The sequence below is a fragment of the Adiantum capillus-veneris genome, chromosome 3 (assembly GCF_014529385.1).
Source record: "Adiantum capillus-veneris isolate H3 chromosome 3, ASM1452938v2, whole genome shotgun sequence".
Classification (NCBI taxonomy): domain Eukaryota; kingdom Viridiplantae; phylum Streptophyta; class Polypodiopsida; order Polypodiales; family Pteridaceae; genus Adiantum; species Adiantum capillus-veneris.
In genome coordinates this window covers 153,436,375-153,457,613 of record NC_140933.1, presented here as the reverse complement: position 1 = coordinate 153,457,613, position 21,239 = coordinate 153,436,375, and the positions used below count along the sequence as shown (strand labels likewise).

The 21,239-nt window shown below is 45.2% G+C and overlaps 1 long non-coding RNA gene across 5 annotated transcripts; it reads left to right on the top strand.

The window, feature by feature from the left end:
• The first annotated feature begins 818 nt into the window (after nucleotides 1-818).
• On the top strand, nucleotides 819-20,963 carry LOC147461985 (uncharacterized). 5 transcript variants are annotated; one of them, XR_015186697.1, is made up of 6 exons: nucleotides 819-1,189; nucleotides 1,287-1,384; nucleotides 1,532-1,606; nucleotides 1,774-1,911; nucleotides 20,366-20,471; nucleotides 20,559-20,963. It is a non-coding gene; the product is annotated as an uncharacterized LOC147461985 (long non-coding RNA). The 5 variants fall into 5 exon arrangements; XR_015186699.1 differs by lacking the exon at nucleotides 1,287-1,384 and having other exon boundaries at nucleotides 819-1,070; XR_015186694.1 differs by having other exon boundaries at nucleotides 823-1,384.
• Nucleotides 20,964-21,239: the final 276 nt, after the last annotated feature.

The following is a 21,239-nucleotide window of genomic DNA, read 5'->3' as shown; positions in this document are numbered from 1 at the left end:
CAAGTAAAACTGAACATATGCCATCATGATACTTTGGACAATACGAAGTCGAACATGTAACGACCATGTAGACAGTTTTCAGTAGTGTAAAATTACATTCAATTGTTGCATGACCCAATCAACTTGCTCCGTATTAGTTACTTGCCAGCCAATAGGATATCCCAAGTGTCTGACCACCACATGCGGATCACGAATTTTGCCAAGCCACAAAAGATGATTCCAGTCACAAATACCAAGAGGCAACAGTTTGGATTTCCCAAAGTTAACCCTAAGCCCTGCTTCTATAAAAAAAATATCCAATGCCTGCATGATCTCTCACACATCATTCTGATTAGTGCGAGGCATGAACAATGAATCATCAGCATAGGTCTGCCCTATAAAGTCATTGTCATTGCGTAATTTCAGCTTGTGAAGACGACCAAGAGAAGTTACGTGATCCAGATACAATAGCAAGGGGTGAGTGGCAATGGCATACAACAAAGCGCTAAGTGGGCAACCTTGGCTGACAGAGTGTCCAAGAGGCCAAGGTTCAGTCAACTCACCATCAAGAAGGCCTAAAGACGCTTTGGACCAAATCCAGGGCTTGCATTGTAGCGGCAATGAAATCCCATTGTACCATATCAAACGCCTTTTCAATGTCTACCTGCATTACGAGAACATCTTGTTGTGTATACTTGGAATATTCCATTCAGATCAGTACATTATCCCCATTATTTAAAATTTGGCGACGAAGAATGAAGCCATACTGCGCAGAATGGATATTTGTCATCAGACGTTCCTTGATATGGTTCACAATCATTTTAGCCAAGAGTTCCAGCATACTCTAAAGCCATTCAAGGGCTTGATCTCTTGTGAGAACAGGCTTTGCACATCACATAGAACATTTTTCAAAGCATGTGCAAAAGCTTATGGAATTGGGGAAATCAGATGCATTTTTTGAACGATCATCTGAAGCTGTTATCGATCTTAAGAGCGAGTCCGGTCAAGAAGGAAAACGAAGGGTAAAGATTTGTATCTATTTTGCGACATGGTGGGCTTAGAATGTGGTCTCCAACATCTATAACAAGAAGGTGCTAAATGCTTTTCCGCTTATGCTAACACTCTTGCTTGCCTCCGGCTCTGCAATCATGCTTGCCTTGTGGGAAACAAATTGTCAAAACTCCTGATATTGACATTGAATTCTAGAAAGGTCCTGCTCCGATAAGGAGAAGCTTTGCTATTTATAGGATTTGTCCAATAGTGGTTTTGGTCATGAGGTGTTTTATGTATTCCCTCTGGATGCGCAGATGCAACCATATTTAGAGCTATGGAATGAAATGTATAGAGATGCCGAGGAATTTGTGCTGACAGTTGTACATCTATACTGAGTGGGTTCTGGGTAATTGTAAGTCATATAGAGTGTATTAACTTGGATCACATCGCAATTTAGATCTACGGTTCATGTGTGTGCATATATGCCGATTGTTTAAGAGAGTAAATGGATGCTTTGATAAGAGTCTAGGCTTTACATCACTTTTAAGCTTTGAAACAGGTGCTTTGAAGCTACAGGGCGCAAGGCTTTTGGCTTGGATTATTTCACAATTTTACACCAGAATAATTGTGTGAGGTAATTAGATTGCAAGCTGTGAACAATCATGTCTAAGTGGAAAAATATGAATGATCATAGAAATGTCTCTGGGTTATGAAGAATTAGTTTGGTTTCAGAAAAATATTTAACTCTTTAAGAATTAGCTGTTTTCACTTATAGCTCTCTGGGCCAACCTTTGTGTACAGGTTGCATTGGCGCGCACAATTGGCCATGTTGTTGCCATTGTGAGCATGTCGAAGGTAGCTGTTCCATTGACACATATCATAAAGAGTGCAGAACTTGTCGTCACGCTTCTTGCTCGATGAACACTTTCCTCTTCCAATGTATCTATCTTTGATTCCCATCATTGGAGGTTGTGGTCTTGTGGCTTTAATAGAACTTAACTTCTATATGACTTGAACATGCAAGCATAGGTAATTGCATATGGAGAGATGGCCTCACTTCGCATCCTCTAAAAACAGCCCGAAGCTTCTTGGCATTGCCCCTGTTGGGCGTATCCTGCAATCAAAACACTCCAAGAGAGGGCATATGGGACAGGCAACTCCTCAAGCACTTTTTGTGATTTTTGAAGTAGATGACATTTGGCATACATGTGGACTAGGGCATTGCCAAGCACGACGTTTTCTTTCAACAGCCCATGGCTAACAATATGATCAAGAATTCTTTTCCCATATCAGTGTCTTGTGTAGTGCCACATGCCTTCAAGACAAAAGCGAAGGTGATTTCATCTACGTTTTCTTTCAGCAACCCCTTGACTAACGTAGATAATCGTGAAGTCTTTGCCCGTATTAGCATCTTGAGTGGTGTAACACGCCTTCAAGGTGCAAGCGTAAGTGATTGCATCTAGAGAGATGCTCTCGCTTTGCATCCGTTGAAAATAGCCCAGAGCTTCCTAGCCTTGCCCCATTTGGCATATCTTGCAACCAATGAATTTTAAGAGACAACAGGTAGCTCCTCAAGCACTGTCTGTGCCTTCTCTGGAGTACTTAACATTTGGCATACATATTGACCAAGGTATTGCCAAGCATGGCTGTAGCAGGGCTACAGTGACAAGTGTCATTGGCATAGGTTGGGTAGGTACAGTTGTTCAAGAGATCACACTGGACGGACTCTCGCCTGGGTAGTGACACGTGGCAGTGATTCAGGTGGTGGTTTACTGGACACCATGGCCAGATCACCACTAGTGTAGTTTGGAGATGAGCTTAGTTGGATTGAGATATTTTGCTAGCTGTTGGTGGCTCTTTATGATACATATGTGTGGTTGGTTCTAGTATGATACAACATATCATTATCCACTTTGTATGGTCTAGCGTCCTGACTCCTGAGTCTTGAGTCTTGAGTCCAGCACTGCACATCTGCACCCTCCTTGCACACTGGAGCCTCGACACCCCCATTGTACCCTAGAGTCGTGGGCTTGGAGCTGAGAGTGTTGCCAGCAAGAGTCTGTATGGTCCTATGAGTTTGTCGAAGTCCACTGAGTTCTGAGTCTGTTGTTGTGCTTTGAGTTGTTGTTCCGTTTCTGTGTGATGTTTTCTTCGTGTTGGAGTGACGTTTCTTGCTTACTGCACTGAGGACCACCCAATATAGAGAGCATGACACACTTCTCTTGCTACAGGTGCTCTCATTTTTGGCACGCCTAGTGGGACCTCAACTGAAGTTGGAGTGATAGTGGATGGTGGATTTGGCATCAACCTGATGCCTGAGTTTACTATGTTGGCTTTAGGTCTGCAGCCTACACGACATGCTCCCTTTACAGTTACGTTGGCCGACTAGAGGACAGTCTACCCATTGGGCATAGTGCCTCTGCAAGTATAAGAGTTCTCCTTTAGCTTGGATTTTGTTATGGTTCGTCTTCCCCAGGTTGAGGAAGGATTTCCTTTGCTTATCGGTAGACCATGGCTACGACAAACTAAAGCATTGCATGATTGGGAAAATGACACAATCTGGATACATACTGTCACAAAGTGATGACGTGGCTGCTCGAAACCCTGATTCTGTTGAAACCCTAATTCTGCCAAAAACCCTAACCCTAATTCTAGTATGACACATGGCAGCAGTACGGACGTCCGAGATTTGCGGCGGAACAACTTGCGGCGTGCGCTGGCTGTACGACAGCTTTTGGATATTGCTCTTTCTACGCAAATTGAAAGAGAGAATGCGAACTCTTTTGCTTTAAAATTCTAGGGCAAGAGAGAGAGAACTTGAGAGAGAAAAAAAACAAACCACAAGCTTTTACTGGAGCTTTTGATTTTCAACTTTTGGGCTTTGCTTTTGGCAACCCTTGTAACCTTTAAATACACGGGTAGGCCTCTCACAACTCAGAGCATCTGGACGCAGAGTCTGAGTGTGAGCGCCTGCCCGCACGCTTGTACTTTGAACTGATTAATACATAAAGAAATACCGAAAGGGGTGCTAGTCTTTGGGGCCAATATCTCTAGGCACGGAACTCCGCCGGGCCAGTGCAAATCTATTGTGAACTGTGAATTGTTTTGAAGTTGTTATTTGGTGCTGTCGTGATTGATTCTTGACTTGGAGTGTCCAAGTCTGTTACAGTGGTATCAGAGCACAGCCAATTTCTCTTCTACGGAAAATCCGATCCCAATTTTTTTTCCGTGGCACCTATGGCTTCACGCAAGGATCAGTCGACTTCCTCTGCATCCGGAGATGCGGGTAGGGATCACAACGAAGATTCCGGCAGAGAGTATGGCCCGCCTGGGCCTACTCAAGCGGAGCAACAAGAGATGAAGCGTCGTCAATTGATCGGCGATGCAACAAAGATGATACTCAGTTTTACGAAGGACCCAAAATTGGCAAAATATATGAGCGAGACTTCTTTTCAGGAAGTGCACAAGCAATGGCAGAAAACCACACCACCACCCTCGAAACCCGCTCTCAAGAAACCTTCTTCTCACAAGACATATTCAGAGAAGGAATTAGAAGAGGTGGTTGATGCACGGATTGCTCAGCTTTTTGACGCGCAAAACAAAGTTAAAAAGCACGGCAAAAAGCAGAAGAAAGGCACTGACTTCCCGGGTTATTTGAGTCGTCATTCGACCTTTGAAAAGGCAAAGAACAGAAGAAGCGTGTTCGATTTGAAGAAGTACCCAATTCTTCTTCTTCTTCTTCTTCTTCTGACAGTTCTTCTAACTCATCTGACTTGAGCGAAGAAGACCACAAAGGCAAAAAGCGAAGCAAAAAACAACGCTTTGGAAAGGGCAAGAAAAAAGGCAAAGTAGTCTACATCTCGCCCAGTGAGTGACAGTTCTACAGAGGACTCGTCTACAGACAGTTTAGACTCTGACGACGGCAACTTTTATGCAAAGAAAAAGAATTTTTATAAAGCCGGCCAATATGACTTTCTGGAAGATAAAAGCAAGAAGGTCCGAGAGTTTAAGGAAGGTGGACAGTCAATTAAGTTTGACACGTTTTCGGGATATAGAGATGCTTCGAAGGCTTTGTCTTTTGTACAACAGTTTGACATCGCTTTCGCGGGAGGATGCTACTCATAGCACTCTTAAGATTTGGAGAGCTGCCTCTTACTTCAAGGGGAATGCTCGAACCTGGTGGTCCATGCTTCTTTTCAACAAGACTGCGCCAGTTAAATGGCTGAAATTTAAGAAGCTTTTTATTTCTTCTTGGCTTACTCGAGAGTATGAACGCGATATACGAACTTCTTGGAACCATCTTCGGATGACCAAGAGAGATACATTGGACGCTTGAGATTCTGGAGCTCTTTTCTACCCGCCTCTTCATTCAAGAAGATCTCGTTCAGAGAACAGATTGAGCGGTTTACCTTGGGTCTACCTACAGAGATCCGAGATCACTGCTTGGAACAGAAGTCAGCTTCTATTCAGGAGTTGATGAGTCATGCGAAACGGGGCTTTGCCATTCACTCTGGCAGTCTAACCTACCCCACCAATGAGCTCATGACACAAGGAGCCGAAGAGACTTCAGCAAATGAAAGTAGAAAGAGAAAGAGCAACCCAGAAAAGAAGGATGCACGACCCAAGCTTACTCTTGAGGAGAGAGCTCGCTTCATCAGGGAGGGGAAGTGCTTTGGATGCGGGGAACATGGACATATCTCCGCGAAGTGCCCTAACAAGGCACCGAATGAACAAGATGAAGAAAGGCCAGAAAGTTCTAAAGCAGCTGAGAGACGTGGCAGAAAAGGCAGATAAAAAGCAGAACTGGTACCACATGGCGTGGGACCTGAACCGAATCAAATGAATGAAAGTACAAACTTTGCCGCTTTTGGGGCAAAGTGAAGGATCAGGAAGCTCTTTTGAAGGAGCCAAGGCCGAATTCTTTTCACTTGGAATTGACGGCTCGATTTGGAATTACGTCCGACAAGCTGAGGCCACAGGCGGAGGTAGTTCGAGTGGCACCCGGACTGGATGTTGCCATTACACCGAGCATTGGCAAACTTCGTTTGCAATGACAGGGGTGTTCAGGGCACGCGAGTGATGTTCTACTTGAAATCCCTTGGTACCACAAGAACTATCCGTGGTTGACTACCGGGCCGAGAATGCGACTTTGACAAATGAAGGGCTCAGAGATTGTACTTGATGAACTTCAGTTTCTTTACTCACATTTTGGGAGAGAATTGAACGATGGATGAAGGTCTAATATGTTTTGACCTGAACAAAAGAACACCAAGATTTTCTCCACACTCGCCGATTGCTTTACAGAGGGCCTGCCAAGTGAGTTACCGCCCGCTCGTCTTGAAGATCATACCATTGATCTGATACCTGGAAGCACACCACCGAACCGGCCACCTTACCGTGTGAGCCAAGCACAGAATGAAGAGATTATGAACCAAGTGAAAGACCTCTTGGAAAAGGGTCTTGTCCAACCTAATACTTCACCGTATTGCTCTCCAGTGTTGTTGGTCTTAAAGAAAGACGGATCTTGGAGAATGTGCATCGATTATAGAGCTCTCAACAAAATCACCATCAAAGAACAAATTTCTGATTCCTAGGATTGATGATATACTTGACAGATTACAGGGATCCTCGTGCTTTAGCAAGATTAATCTGAAGAGTGGATATCATGAGATCAGGATCGCGCCGGGAGACGTCTATAAGACAGCTTTTTGGACGACTTTTAGGTTATTTGAGTTTTTGGTGATGCCTTTTAGCTTAACCAATGCTCCTGCGACATTTAACCGGATGGACATGATTTTTCGAGAGTACAGGCTATTTGTTAACATTTTCTGTGATTATATCATTGTTGTCTCCAAGAATGAGGCAGAACACAAAGATCATCTGCTTCAGGTCTTTCAGGCATTACGAGATCACAAGTTAGTGATTAATGCAAAGAAAAGTGAATTTTTCCTACTAGAGATACATTTTTTGGGACACATTGTGTCAGCAGCAAGAGTGCAAATGGATCCAACCAAGATAGAGACTATCCGTGATTGGCCCGATTTGAAGAATGTCCATGAAGTTAGAAGCTTCTTGGGACTGTGTTCGTACTATAGGCGGTTCATTCGAAAGTCTGCAGAGGTTGCTTCCCCTTTGCATATCTTGACACAGAAAGGAGTCCCTTTCTCGTGGGGACCCACAGAGGTGACTGCCTTTCAGACATTGAAAGAGAGATTGACTACGGGACCAGTTTTTACTTTGCCGGACTTGCAGAAGTCATTTGAAGTATATTGTGATGCTTGTGGTCGTAGTCTGTGTGCGGTCTTAATGCAAGAAGGCCATGTCATTGCTTACGAGAGCCGATTGTTTTCAAGGCCAGAAATGACAGCACATATTTATGAGAAAGAGCTTTTGACGGTTATCCATGCTCTTACTCAGTGGTGGCATTACCTACTCGGAGCGGATTTTACTGTCTTTACAGACCATCAAAGTTTACGCTACTTCTTGTCACGGAAGCAGCTATCGGAAAAAGCAGATGCGGTGGGCAAAACTTCTTGTCATGGTTTACTTCCGGATTGTCCATGTTCAGGGACAGAAGAAATTGGTGGCAAATACTTTGTCCCGAAAGCCGTTGGTTTTGGCTATTTCCGCGATACATCATAGGAACTTCGAGGATATGGTCGGTGAGTACGCCACAGAACAGATTTTGCAGATGTATTCAGTTGAATACAGAAAGGGGAGATAGTAGCGGATTATTCCATTCGGGATGGCTACGATGAAGAAAACCATGTTGTGCGTTACACAGCCGTTGAGGGAAAAGGTTCTAACCGAATGCCACTGTCCGCCTTTTACGGGTCACGGCGGCATTGCTACCACCTTGAAAGGGGTAGAGAGATACGTCTTTTGGCCGAGACTCAAGAAGGATGTGGACGAGTTTGTGCGCAATTGCTTGGTATGCCAGAAGGTCAAGTTTGACAGGCATAAAGCACAGGGATTGTACAACCTTTTTACCCGTATCCACCCGCCACTGGGAAAGTATTACAATGGATTTCATCTCCCGAGAACACAGCGTGGGCACGATTGTTAATTGCCCAGGTCTTCAGATTACATGGCATGTCTGAGACGATCGTCTCCAACAGGGACCCCAGGTTCACGAGTTTGTTTCGGACGGCTATTTGGGAGAACATAGGCACGCGATTGCAGTTCTCGTTCCACTCGCAGACTGACAGGCAATCAGAGATTGCTAATTCAGTGGTTCTGGATTTGTTGAAGTTTTCTTGGTTGGATCAGAAGACTACTTGAGAGATTGCTAATTCAGTGGTTCTGGATTTGTTGAAGTCTTCTTGGTTGGATCAGAAGACTACTTGGTGGAATATGCCTACAGAAACGCGTTTGACTCTTTGATGGGGAAGATGCCATTTGAGATTTTTGAATTTGCTACGAAGGTTCTACCCTTCCTTAGCGCGAAAGATAAGACTTTTCTTTGAAGCCGACGAGTTCACGAGGGACTTGGTCCGGAAGGCTTTACAGAAATTTCAGGAAAGATAGAAAAAGGCAGCAGATCGCCATTGTCGCGATTTGAAATTGAAGGAGAAGATTTGGGTGCTCCTACATTATGGGAAGGCACGACCGAGAAAGAAAACAAAGGGGAAAGGAGCGGCTTCTTTGTAAGCTTAGCATGAAGTAGTGTGGACCTTTCAAGGTGTTCCGAAAAGATGAATGATATCTCCTTTGGACTGAAGCTACCAGAATACTTGGGGGGATTCACAATGTTTTTCATGTGTATGAAACCGGCCTGTTTAATCCAAAAAGGGCGGTAGACCTTAGACTTAAACCTTATTTGCTTTCACCCATTTAATTTGTCGCCCACTTTACCTGTACATTCAAGACACAACAAAGGGGAAAGGGATACAGGTTGCTAGATTGCACCTGTACGAGAAGACCGACACCAGACTGGCCCCTAAACTAGGCGCCCCTTTCGGTATTTCTTTATTCTTTGACAGAGGGAATAAAAGCTGTGGTTCCCTACAAGCTGCCCCGCATAACCTTGGCTGAATTTCAACTGTTCTGGCCCAATTTCGGCAGCATAATTGTACTAGGACCCTTCACAGTCAGTATTCCCACGCATAGGATGGCTTTCCCGACGCATACAGACACTTTGCAAAACTTGGTGAGAATCTGCAGCACGATGAATTCTCTGTTTTCTGCCCCAAAAATGCGCCAGATCACCTGTACAGCGGTCCCCTCGCGTCCCCGAACCTCCCGGGGGTATTAGGGTTTGTTTAGGGCCAAAACCCTAAACCTGCAAAAATACACAGCAGGCTGTAATTCACTATTTTGGGCTCCGTTTTGCGTGCCGGTCGCATCCGTAGCAAGTCCTCGAGCTCCTGCACGTGTAGGGCTACTTGCCCTTTGAATTGGACGAGATTTCGCACGTGAAACCTCTCCGAATCACCTTTACCGCTGGGGATTAGCTGCTAGCTAATCCAATACCTGTGCAAGAGGCTCTTGCCTCAGCAATCGCGCATGAACCCACACAATTGTACATTGGTCAATTGAAAAGCCCACTAGAGGGGCATAACATACTGCCATAGGGGAGAGAGAGGGCAATGCGTAGCGTGCAAGGCATCACTCCTGGCACCGCACTGTACTTAAGAGGGAAAGGAAGCACTCCATAGCTCTTAACCTCGACAGATGCAAAAGAGGCCCTCTCCCAGCTTAAAAATCAGCGCCCATTTTTCCTTGAGGAGGCAAGTGCACAGAAATGTGCCACTTGGCGCATTTACAAGCATTTTCCCGTTTCGGGTTCGCCGCTTAAAAATATCCTGACTGGTTGCCCAGTTGACTTCGCCGCAGAGTAATAAAATGTTCCCCTTGTCATTCGGGAGGTAATGACGCGAACACATTTTCAGGTCCCAAAATAGCAGTTCCCTAAATTTTAGGAGATGCTGCCATTGTATCTTTCTAGGTCATTTGACCCTCTTTGTACACTGCAGCCACACCAAGAACTGAAATTTAGCCTCTGTAGCAAAGGATTCCACTTTGGCTAACCATAGTCCTTGTCCAACCTTAGTGCTCTCTTGCCCTCAGGCCTGGACTCCCTCTGAACAGTTCCCACACTAGCTATGCAATGCAGGGTAGTTAGATTTCCTGAGGGGTGTTTCCAAAAAGTGTGAATAAATAAATAATAAGAAAGAAATCAACAAAAAGGATAGATAGTAGTCACATGCTGGTGACTTACCCCCCTCTTGAAATCTCAAACGTCCTCGTTTGCATCTATGTCGTACATGCTCACAATCAACACTGGTGTATTCAACACCTATCGACACATGCACGATACATACATGCTCATTGTCAACCCTGGTGTATTCAACACCTCGTCGACACATGTATTGCCTGCGTGTGAACCCTGTCCCAATGACATAGTGGTAGCTTCCCACTCTGCCATTGCTTTGAATCATTAACTTTCCAATGACAAAATGGTAGCTATGCATTTTGCCACTGGCTTTTAGTACACGTTGGATCCAGTAACACTTTCGAGGATACCCAAACCGACAGTTTAAGAATGCAGTTACACATGTACCCTTTAATAGAAGCAATTACTGTATCCTTGACAAACTGACAAGAAATACTCACTTCTATAGCACTAAGCAAACTTTTTGACTTTCCATAAGAGCAATTGCCAAACTGACAATCTGTACAACTCTAACATTCATGTAACATGTACTTGATTTGAGCTCACTTTAAATACCATGTACATCATTTCTTTCAGAAGCTATTGTCACACTAACAATCCATGTAGCTTTGAAACTTAAGGGGTCAAGGTAGGTTGCAAATCAAAGGCTTCAAGGTAAAGTGATAACACAGTTGGTGACTCTGCAAGTTCACCTTCTTCCATCCACTTAGCATCCATTGGTGGATAGTTTCTGAACTTGACCAAGTAACGCCTAACAACCTTGCCTTTCACTTTTCTTTCTTTATGTGCCAAAATATGTTCCGGGACCAAGATTTCGTCAAGTTCCTCGACTTCCGGCTGATCTTCAACTGGCATATCCTCTGGCACATCACCCACATAGGGTCTGAGAAGACTCACATGAAACGCATTGTGAATCTTCCAACTCTCAGGCAATTTCAGCCTATATGCAACATCATTGATTATGTCGCATACATTGAAAAGGCCCATAGTAACGCATGCTGAGCTTTGGAAACAGTCTTTCCTTGCCCTTCATCTTCTTTAACCTTGCCTTTTCAAAGCGTAGAAGCATCCAATCACCAAGTGAAAATACCACTTCACGACGGTGACGATCAGCTACTTTCTTTTGCTTTGCCTGAGTCTTTTCTAAGGCCACTTTGACCTTCTTGTACATTTCATCCATGTCCTGAACATACTTGTCTGCTTCAAATATCTTGTCCTTTGTATGCAGTGTGGGAGGAACTTTCTTGCCACCTTCAAGTATCTCAAAAGGTGCCTTGCCAGTTGATGAATGCATTGTATTATTGTATGCATACTCCACCAATGGCAAATACTGCTCCCACTTTTCTTTATGCTCTGACACGTAGCATTTCAGCAGATCTAGGACAATAGAATTTGCCTCTTCTGACTGCCCATCTGTTTGAGGATGAAATGACGAAGAGAATTTGAGCGTTGTGCCCATATTCTCAAACAAGCCTCTCCATAACAAACTTGTCATGCGTGGATCACGGTCGCTAACAATCGACTGTGGCATGCCATGATACTTGAAAATATTGCTCATAAACAAGCGTGCCATCTGATCTGGCTTTATCTTCTTCCTGACAGGAATAAAATGAGCCTGCTTGCTGAATCTGCAAATGATGGTCCAAATACCATTGTTTCCTGTCTGCGTTCTTGGAAGATCAAAGATAAAATCCATAGCAATACTTTCCCATGGTTTATCTGGAATAGGTAGTGGTTGCAATAACCCTGGTGCCTTTTGCCTGTCAAACTTGACCTTTTGGCATATTAGGCATTCTCGCACAAAGGCATCCACATCTCTTCTCAATGTAGGCCAGTAGAAGAATGTCTCAACCGCTTTAACTGTAGCATCGATACCACGATGCCCTGTATACGGTGGGATATGACTCTCTTCCATAACTTTGCGTCGCAATGGCTTTGTGACACACAATCTGCCATGCATCATCATGAACCCATCTTTGAGAAGATAGTGTTCATGACGTTGTCCATCCATTAGCTGCTCGAAGACCCTGCAAAATCTTCATCATTTACATACTGTTCCCTCATATCATCAAGTTCATGATGATAAGGAATTGACACAGCTGAAATTTGTGGCTTCCTTGACAAGGCATCAGCCACAACGTTCTTCTTGCCTTCCACATGCACAATCTGAAAATGGAACATGGACAAGATATTTGTCCATCGCATATGCTTCTCAGATAACTTTGCCTGTGTCAAGAAGTATCGCAAGGTCTGATGATCCGTTTGGACAACGAAATCTGCACCTAGCAGGTAGTGTTTCCAACTTAAGAGCGCATGAATCACGGCCTGCAGTTCTTCTTTTTCATAGACTTGCATAGTCTTTTCTGGCTAAAAACCCGAGGTTTTTAGCCTTTCTGCAACCTCCTCTTCCATCTCAGCAAGTTGAGTCATTGGATTGTATTCAAAAACCTGTTAAGGCTCAAGCACGGGTGATTCATACTGCAGAATCAATGGAAACACCTGTACACTTGACGGAGACCATGCAGTCTCCAAAACCTGTGCCTAAGGTGCAAGAACAGGTGGCTGAAACGCCAGTCTTTCAAGCTGTACCAGTACAACCAGCCACCTTTCAGCAGCCTATAGCTGGTTCTAACGGACAGAGAAGCAACCTACAGGCTATGCAACAAGTCTTCCCACCACCTTCAGTACACCCTTGCTATTTTGGAAACTGGCCTATTTAATCCAAAAAGGGCGGTAGACCTTTAGATTTAAACCTTATTTGCTTTCACCCATTTAATTTGTCGCCCACTTTACCTGTACTTTCAAGACACAACAAAGGGGAAAGGGATACAGGTTGCTAGATTGCACCTGTATGAGAAGACCGACACCAGGCTGGCCCCTAAATTAGGCGCCCCTTTCGGTATTTCTTTATTCTTTGACAGAGGGAATAAAAGTTGTGGTTCCCTACATGCTGCCCCGCACAACCTTGGCTGAATTTCAACTGTTCTGGCCCGATTTCGGCAACATAACTGTACTAGGACCCTTCACAGTCAGTATTCCCACGCATAGAATGGCTTTCCCGACGCATACTGACACTTTGCAAAACCTGGCGAGAATCTGCAGCATGCTGAATTCTCTGTTTTCTGCCCCGAAAATGCGCCAGATCACCTGTACAGCGGTCCCCTCGCGTCCCCGAACCTCCTGGGGGTATTAGGGTCCGTTTAGGGCCAAAACCCTAAACCTGCAAAAATACACAGCAGGCTGTAATTCACTATTTCGGGCTCTGTTTTGCGTGTCGGTCGCATCCATAGCAAGCCCTCGAGCTCCCGCACCTGTAGGGCTACTTGCCCTTTGAATCGGACGAGATTTCGCACGTGAAACCTCTCCGAATCACCTGTACCCGCGGGGGATTAGCCGCTAGCTAATCCAGTACCTGTGCAAGAGGCTCTTGCCTCGGCAATCGCGCATGAATCCACACAACTGTACATTGGTCAATTGAAAAGCCCACTAGAGGGGCATAACATACTGCCATAGGGGAGAGAGAGGGCAATGCGTAGCGTGCAGGGCATCACTCCTGGCATCGCACTGTACTTAAGAGGGAAAGGAAGCACTCCATAGCTCTTAACCTGTGACAGATGCAAAAGAGGGTCCTGAGGTCAGAGAACAAATGCTTTATCTGTGAGCAGCCTGGCCATATTGCACGATTGTCCTCAAAAGAAAAGGCCAGCTGATTCTGAAGACAAGGAGGACAGGAAAGGAAAGAGGCCCATGGCTGGTCTAGTGTCAGATATGGTGGGCGACAAGCCAAATTCAAATGCAAGTGAGCTTTGCAAAGCATGGGGAAAGGTCAGGGATCAAACAGTGCTTATCTTCTTTGATCCAAGTGGCAAATCCAACTTCATTTCCCCAGAATTGGCTTCAAAGTTGAGAATCAGACCTAAAGAGATGGGGTATACAGCAGAGGCAAGTTTGGCATGTCCTGGCCATACAGAGGCTGTGACACCCATCATCGGAAAGTTGCGCCTACATATCCAGTCCTACGTAGATGCTGAAGAATTTTACATCATGCCACTGGACAGATGTGATGTGTTGCTAGGTATTCCTTGGTTGTTTCGTGTACAGGGAATCACGGATGCCTACAACAAAAAGATCACTGTACAGAGCAGGGGAAAGACTCACATTCTGGATGTAAAGCTTAAAGGGGAGTCTATTCCCACTGTATCAGCTTGTGCTATTACTTCTGTAATGAAAAAGCATCTTCCTGCGTACTTGGTTTTTGCACGTGAAGTGTCAGATTGTGATGAATCAAATTTATCTGTGTTAGATAAAGAAAGGTCAATGTTTTTACAACAGTATAGTGACTGTTTTTCCGATTCATTACCGTCTCAATTACCGCCAGAGAGACCCGAGGACCATGCGATAGATTTGGTGCCAAGCAATAGCCCACCAAATAAGCCTCCGTACAGGGTTAGTGCGGCTCAGCAGAAAGAGATAATGAGCCAAGTACAGGAGCTGTTAGAAAAGGAGTTGATTCAGCCCAGTTCATCTCCATTCTGTTCTCCAGTGTTGTTGGTGCAAAAAAAGGATGGCTCATGGCGTATGTGCATCGACTACTGTGCACTGAACAAGAATACCATCAAGAATAGGTTCCCTATACCTAGAATTGATGATATTCTGGACAAATTAGGAGCAGCTGCTATGTTTAGCAGGATAGATCTAAAGAGTGGGTACCATCAAATCCACATTAGATCAGAGGATGTGCATAAGGTTGCTTTTAGAACAACGTTTGGCCTTTACGAATTTTTAGTGATGCCCTTTGGTCTCACAAATGCTCCTGCTACATTCAATAGGATGATGGACAGAATTTTCCGTCCACACCAGCAGTTTGTTGGTACATTCTTTGATGACATGATAGTCTACTCAAAGAATGAAGAGGAGCATAGGCATCACTTGGCCATTGTGTTCAAAGACCTACGCAGCCATAGGTTGCTCATCAATGCAAAGAAAAGTGAATTTTTCCTGGAAGAGATTCACTTTCTGGGACACATTGTCTCAAAGGATGGTGTCAGAATGGATCCTGCAAAAGTTGAAGCGATCAAGTCATGGCCAGATTTGAAGACGGTGCACGATGTCCGAAGCTTCTTGGGACTATGCTCCTATTACAAAAGGTTTATCAGAAATTTCACTGAGATTGCTTCACCTTTACATGCTCTTCAAAAGAAGGCAATCACCTTTAGATGGACACAGAAAGAGATTTCAGCTTTTAATCTCTTAAAGGAAAAGATGATTTCAGATCTAATCATTGTGTTGCCAGATCTTAGGAAGTCATTTGTGGTCCAGTGTGACGCCTGCGGTAGTAGCATTGGTGCAGTGCTAATGCAAGATGGCAAGGTAGTAGCCTATGAGGGTAGAATCTTGCAAGGGCTACTGCAGAAAGGCTAAAAACCCGAGGTTTTTAGCCAGAATCCAACTGGGTCCTGAATATATCATCATCCGTCTGTGGTGGTCTTGAAGACTCACCCACTTCATGTGTCTGTTGACCCTGTGAAGAGGAAACCTCTTCAGCATCATCTGGTCTGTCAGCCATAATTGCAATTTCCTGTGTCTAGTCTATGATCCCCTGTGTCTTCAAGCCCAAACTGACGAAGGCTCACTTCTATGGGAAAAAGTGATTTAATCCCGGCGATGGAACCATGAAACTGGCCTGTTTAATCCAAAAAGGGCGGTAGACCTTAGACTTAAACCTTATTTGCTTTCACCCATTTAATTTGTCGCCCACTTTACCTGTACTTTGAAGACACAACAAAGGGGAAAGGGATACAGGTTGCTAGATTGCACCTGTGTGAGAAGACCGACACCAAACTGGTCCCTAAATTAGGCGCCCCTTTCGGTATTTCTTTATTCTTTGACAGAGGGAATAAAAGCTGTGGTTCCCTACAAGCTGTCCCGCACAACCTTGGCTGAATTTCAACTGTTCTGGCCTGATTTCGGTAGCATAACTGTACTAGGACCCTTCACAGTCAGTATTCCCACGCATAGGATGGCTTTCCCGACGCATACGGACACTTTGCAAAACCTGGCGAGAATCTGCAGCACGCTGAATTCTCTGTTTTCTGCCCCGAAAATGCGCCAGATCACCTGTATAGCGGTCCCCTCGCGTCCCCGAACCTCCTGGGGGTATTAGGGTCCGTTTAGGGCCAAAACCCTAAACCTGCAAAAATACACAGCAGACTCTAATTCACTGTTTTGGGCTCCGTTTTGCGTGTCGGTCGCATCCGTAGCAAGTCCTTGAGCTCCCGCACCTATAGGGCTACTTGCCCTTTGAATCGGACGAGATTTCGCACGTGAAACCTCTCCGAATCACTTGTACTTGCGGGGGATTGGCCGCTAGCTAATCCAGTACCTGTGCAAGAGGCTCTTGCCTCAGCAATCGCGCATGAACCCACACAACTGTACATTGGTCAATTGAAAAGCCCACTAGAGGGGCATAACATACTGCCATAGGGGAGAGAGAGGACAGTGCGTAGCGTGCAGGGCATCACTCCTGGCACCGCACTGTACATAAGAGGGAAAGGAAGCACTCCATAGCTCTTAACCTGTGAGACAGATGCAAAAGAGGCCCTCTCCCAGCTTAAAAATCAGTACCCTTTTTTCCTTGAGGAGGCAAGTGTACAGAAATGTGCCACTTGGCACATTTACAAGCATTTTCCCGTTTCAGGTTCGCCGCTTAAAAATATCCTGACCGGTTGCCCAGTTGACTTCACGGCAGAGTAATAAAATGTTCCCCTTGTCATTCCGGAGGTAATGACGCGAACACATTTTCAGGTCCCAACATAGCAATTCCCTAAAAGTAGGAGATGCTGCCATTGTATCTTTCTAGGTCATTTGACCCTCTTTGTACACTGCAGCCACACCAAGAACTGAAATTTAGCCTCTGTAGCAAAGGATTCCACTTTGGCTAGTCAATGACCCCACTTTGGCTAACCATAGTCCTTGTCCAACCTTAGTGCTCTCGTGTCCTCAGGCTAGACTCCCTCTGAACAGTTCCACACTAGCTATGCAATGCAGGGCAGTTAGATTTCCCGAGGGGTGTTTCCAAAAAGTGTGAATAAATAAGTAATAAGAAAGAAATCAACAAAAAGGATAGATAGTAGTCACATGCTGGTGACAATGTGTCTCTTGAAGCCTTTTGAAGGCGATGTGCCTGATGATGAGCAACCCGAAATGGACGGAAACGAGCAGATACTCGTTCCAGAAAAACATTGGCATAGAAAGAAAGTAAGAAGGTAAAGCGAACTGACGGTTCTTGGTTAAATTCAAGACCTACTTCGCATTGGATGCGAAGCGAATGGAGGAGGAAGACCTAGCAAATATTCCTCGGAATGTGAATCTTTACCTTGAAGCTTTTGGTTTAGTATAGTCTACTCCAAATGGAACCCAGAATTCAGCTTGGCCGGAGATCTGGTGCAGTGGGTTTGCACAAGAGGGGAGTTACTCCGCTCCTTTGTCAACAAATGCCTCGATTTTTGAATACTAGAGTCATTGATATCTCTTTGAGCTTCAGGGATATTGAGAGTTGACAGTATTCTGCTGGATGACTTTATGAAATGGAATTCCGGAAAATATGAAACTGACTTGTTTTTGACTTTTTAAGTGTAGGAACTGATAGACGAAATGACTGCAGCATTTTGGTCTACTTGATCTCGAATAGATATGGTTGCAATAGGGGTTAGTCAATCGGGCATCGATGAGGTCCCGACTGGATCTAGATGCGATTGCTAGCTATATTGCCGATAAAATCATGGTCTAAGATCCGAATGAATGTTGAATCTCATGTGATGTCCTGTGATGTCGTGTGATGTGACTGGCGATTGGTACATATGCTAGATGTGTGTTCCTATTACGTAGGTACTAACAGTCAGTGTCTGCTAAGACGGTTTATGGCCTCTTTCTGTTTTGCAAGCGTAATCGAGGGCGATTATAATGCTTTCAAGAGGGGGGTATGTCACAAAGTGATGACGTGGCTGCTCGAAACCCTAATTCTGTCAAAACCCTAATTTTGATAAAACCCTTACCCTAATTCTGGCATGACACGTGGCAGTAGTACGGACGTCCGGGATTTGCGATAGAACAACTTGCGGCGTGATTTGCGCTGGTTGTACGGCAACTTTTGGATATTGCTTTTTCTACACAAATTGAAAGAGAGAGAATGAGAACTCTTTTGCTTTAAAATTCTAGGGCAAGAGAGAGAGAACTTGAGAGAGAAAAAAAAAAACCACAAGCTTTTACTGGAGCTTTTGATTTTCAGCTTTTGGGCTCTGGGTTTAGCAACCCTTGAACCTTTAAATACACGGGTAGGCCTCTCACAACTCAGAGCATCTGGACGCAGAGTCTGAGTGTGAGCGCCTGCCCGCACGCTTGTACTTTGAACTGATTAATACATAAAGAAATACCGAAAGGGGATTAATACATAAAGAAATACCGAAAGGGGGGGCGCCAGTCTTTGGGGCCAATATCTCTAGGCACGAAACTCCGCCGGGCCAATGCAAATCGATTGTGAACTGTGAATTGTTTTGAAGTGGTTATTTGGTGTTGTCGTGATTGATTCTTGACTTGGAGTATCCAAGTTTGTTACACATACTCCTGGCTCGCCAATAAAACCCATTCGACTTGAAGGAGGCATGGATCCAGTACTGCAACATAGTTCTTTGTCAATGGAATCCAACCTTGAACTAGAACAGCCTCCTCCACCTGACGCGTCAGAAGATCTGTTGGAATGGTTGGAAGCTACCAAGTCTATGCCTTGTTATGAGGTCTCTATTCAATCTTTTCGTGAGGATACACCCTCTTTCAAAGTTTCTACATTACCTGAGCCCAGTGAGCCAACTGAGCTAGTAACAAGAGTGGAGGTCACAGAGGCTAACTATGCGCCCTTGGTGGAAGCCTTTGGACTTGGTGAGCCTATAAAGAATCATAGAAGGGGAAAGAAATCTCCTTTACAAGAGTTCACCCACACCTCAGCCTATAAAGAATCATAGAAGGGGAAAGAAATCTCCTTTACAGGAGTTCACCCACACCTCAACCTCAGCCCCATCTGTGTGACTCTCTTCAATCAAGCCAAAGTTCTCCTCTGTGTCTGGTGTACTTCCCTTCACCAAGCTTCCTCAAGGCGGGTTACAACAAAAAGATGTTGATTTCAAGATTGATGAGACACCAGCTCATGATGTCTCTTTGCTCCTAGAAGCGGCAACCTATTCACCTATAGCGAAATCTTCAGCAGTGCCATCTCCAAACCCAGAAAAGGGAGCCAACTTCGACGACTCTGATGCCCACCCGACGCTGCTAGACCAGATACAGAGCAGACAGTCCTATTTGCTGTGGCCTCTATCACAGAAGTTACAGTTAGCCTCTTTCAAAATTACAGAATAGTCAAGCACTACTACTGGAAGGCAATCTTTGAATATTGTAACTAACATTCGGAGTGCCATTTTGGAAACTTGTAGAAGACCTGAGTACATGGCAAGTCAAAAATTCTCACAAGCAAACAATTGTAGTCTCTGAGAGCATGTCTTCAGCAAAGATACTTTGACTGCCCCTTTCCCCTCTCGCCCCTACCCAGCCCTAGTCCCTCTCCTCGCCCCTCACCACCCCCCCTCACCCTACCTACCACCTCCCCTCACCTCTCGCCCCTACCCACCCCCTCTCCATCTCTCGCCCCTATCCTCTCCCTCTTGCTCCCCCCCCCCCCTTCCCCTCTCGCCTCTACCCACCCTAGCCCACCCCCCTTCCCCTCACCACCCCCCCTTGCCCCCTTCCCCTCTCGCCCCTCACCATCTCCCCCCCCCCTCTTCACCCACCCACCCCCCCTCTCTCTCCCTCGTCCTCGCCCTCACCCCTGCCCATCCCCTATCTCCCCCTCATTCCTACCCAATCCCCTCTCCTCACCCCCTCGTCCCTACCCAATCCCCTCCCTTCGTCTCGCCCCTACCCAGTGCCCACCCCCTCAACCCTAGCCTCCACCATTTACCTTCCCCCCCTCCCCCCTACAGCCCCATTTGCCTTTTTCTTTTTTGTGAATTTTCCTCCTTGAAGAGCACACTTGGTAGCCACCAATGAGCGTTCTTCGGTCTTGTGCTGAATTTACACTAGCTTTTAATTTTTTGAGATTTTGCTACAAATTTGGGCGTTCTTTAGTTTCTCCTTTCTGCTTTCTGTACAACCTATCTCATTGTGCGGCAGGGTTGCCATACTTCTTCATCATATTCTGCAAATACCTACATTTCATGATTGCACCTTCCTCCTCAGAACTCAAATATCTTCTCCACACATCAGCTTCTTCAGTCGGGTAAGGCTGCATTTTTCTTGCTAGTTTTAGTGTTCTCTCTAGTTTCTGTGTTCTCTCTCACCGAGACGGTGAGTGGTCTTATGGCAGGCAACCTGTAGCAGCGCTACAGTGACAAGTGTCATTGGCACATGACGAACAATTAGGTATGGAGTTCACATTGGACGGACTCTCACCTGGGCAGTGATATGGGTGGTGGTCTAGTGGACACCGTGGCCAGATCATCAGCACTGCAATTTGGAAATAGGCTTAGCTGGAATGGGATATTTTGCTAGCCGTTGGTGGCTCTTTATGATACACATGTGTGGTTAGTTCTAGTATGGTACAACATATCATCAGCCAATTTGTATGATCTAGTGGACACCGTGGCCAGATCACCACCACCGCAATTTGGAGATAGGCTTAGCTGGAATGTGACATTTTGCTAGCCGTTGGTGGCTCTTTATGATACACATGTGTGGTTGGTTCTAGTATGGTACAACATATCATTAGACACTTTGTATGGTCTAGTGACCTGAGTCTTGAATCTTGAGTCCAGTACCGCACATCTACACCCTCCCTGCACATTGGAGCCTCCATTGTACCATGGAGTTCTGGGCTTGGAGCTGAGAGTGCTGCAAGCTAGAGTCTGTGTGGTCCTATGAGGTTGTCAAGTTCCACTAAGGTCTGAGTCTATTGTGTGCTTTGAGTTGTTGTTTCGTTTTTGTGTGATGTTTTCTTCTTGTTGGAGTGAGGTTTCTTGCTAACTACATTGAGGAGCACCCACTGTAG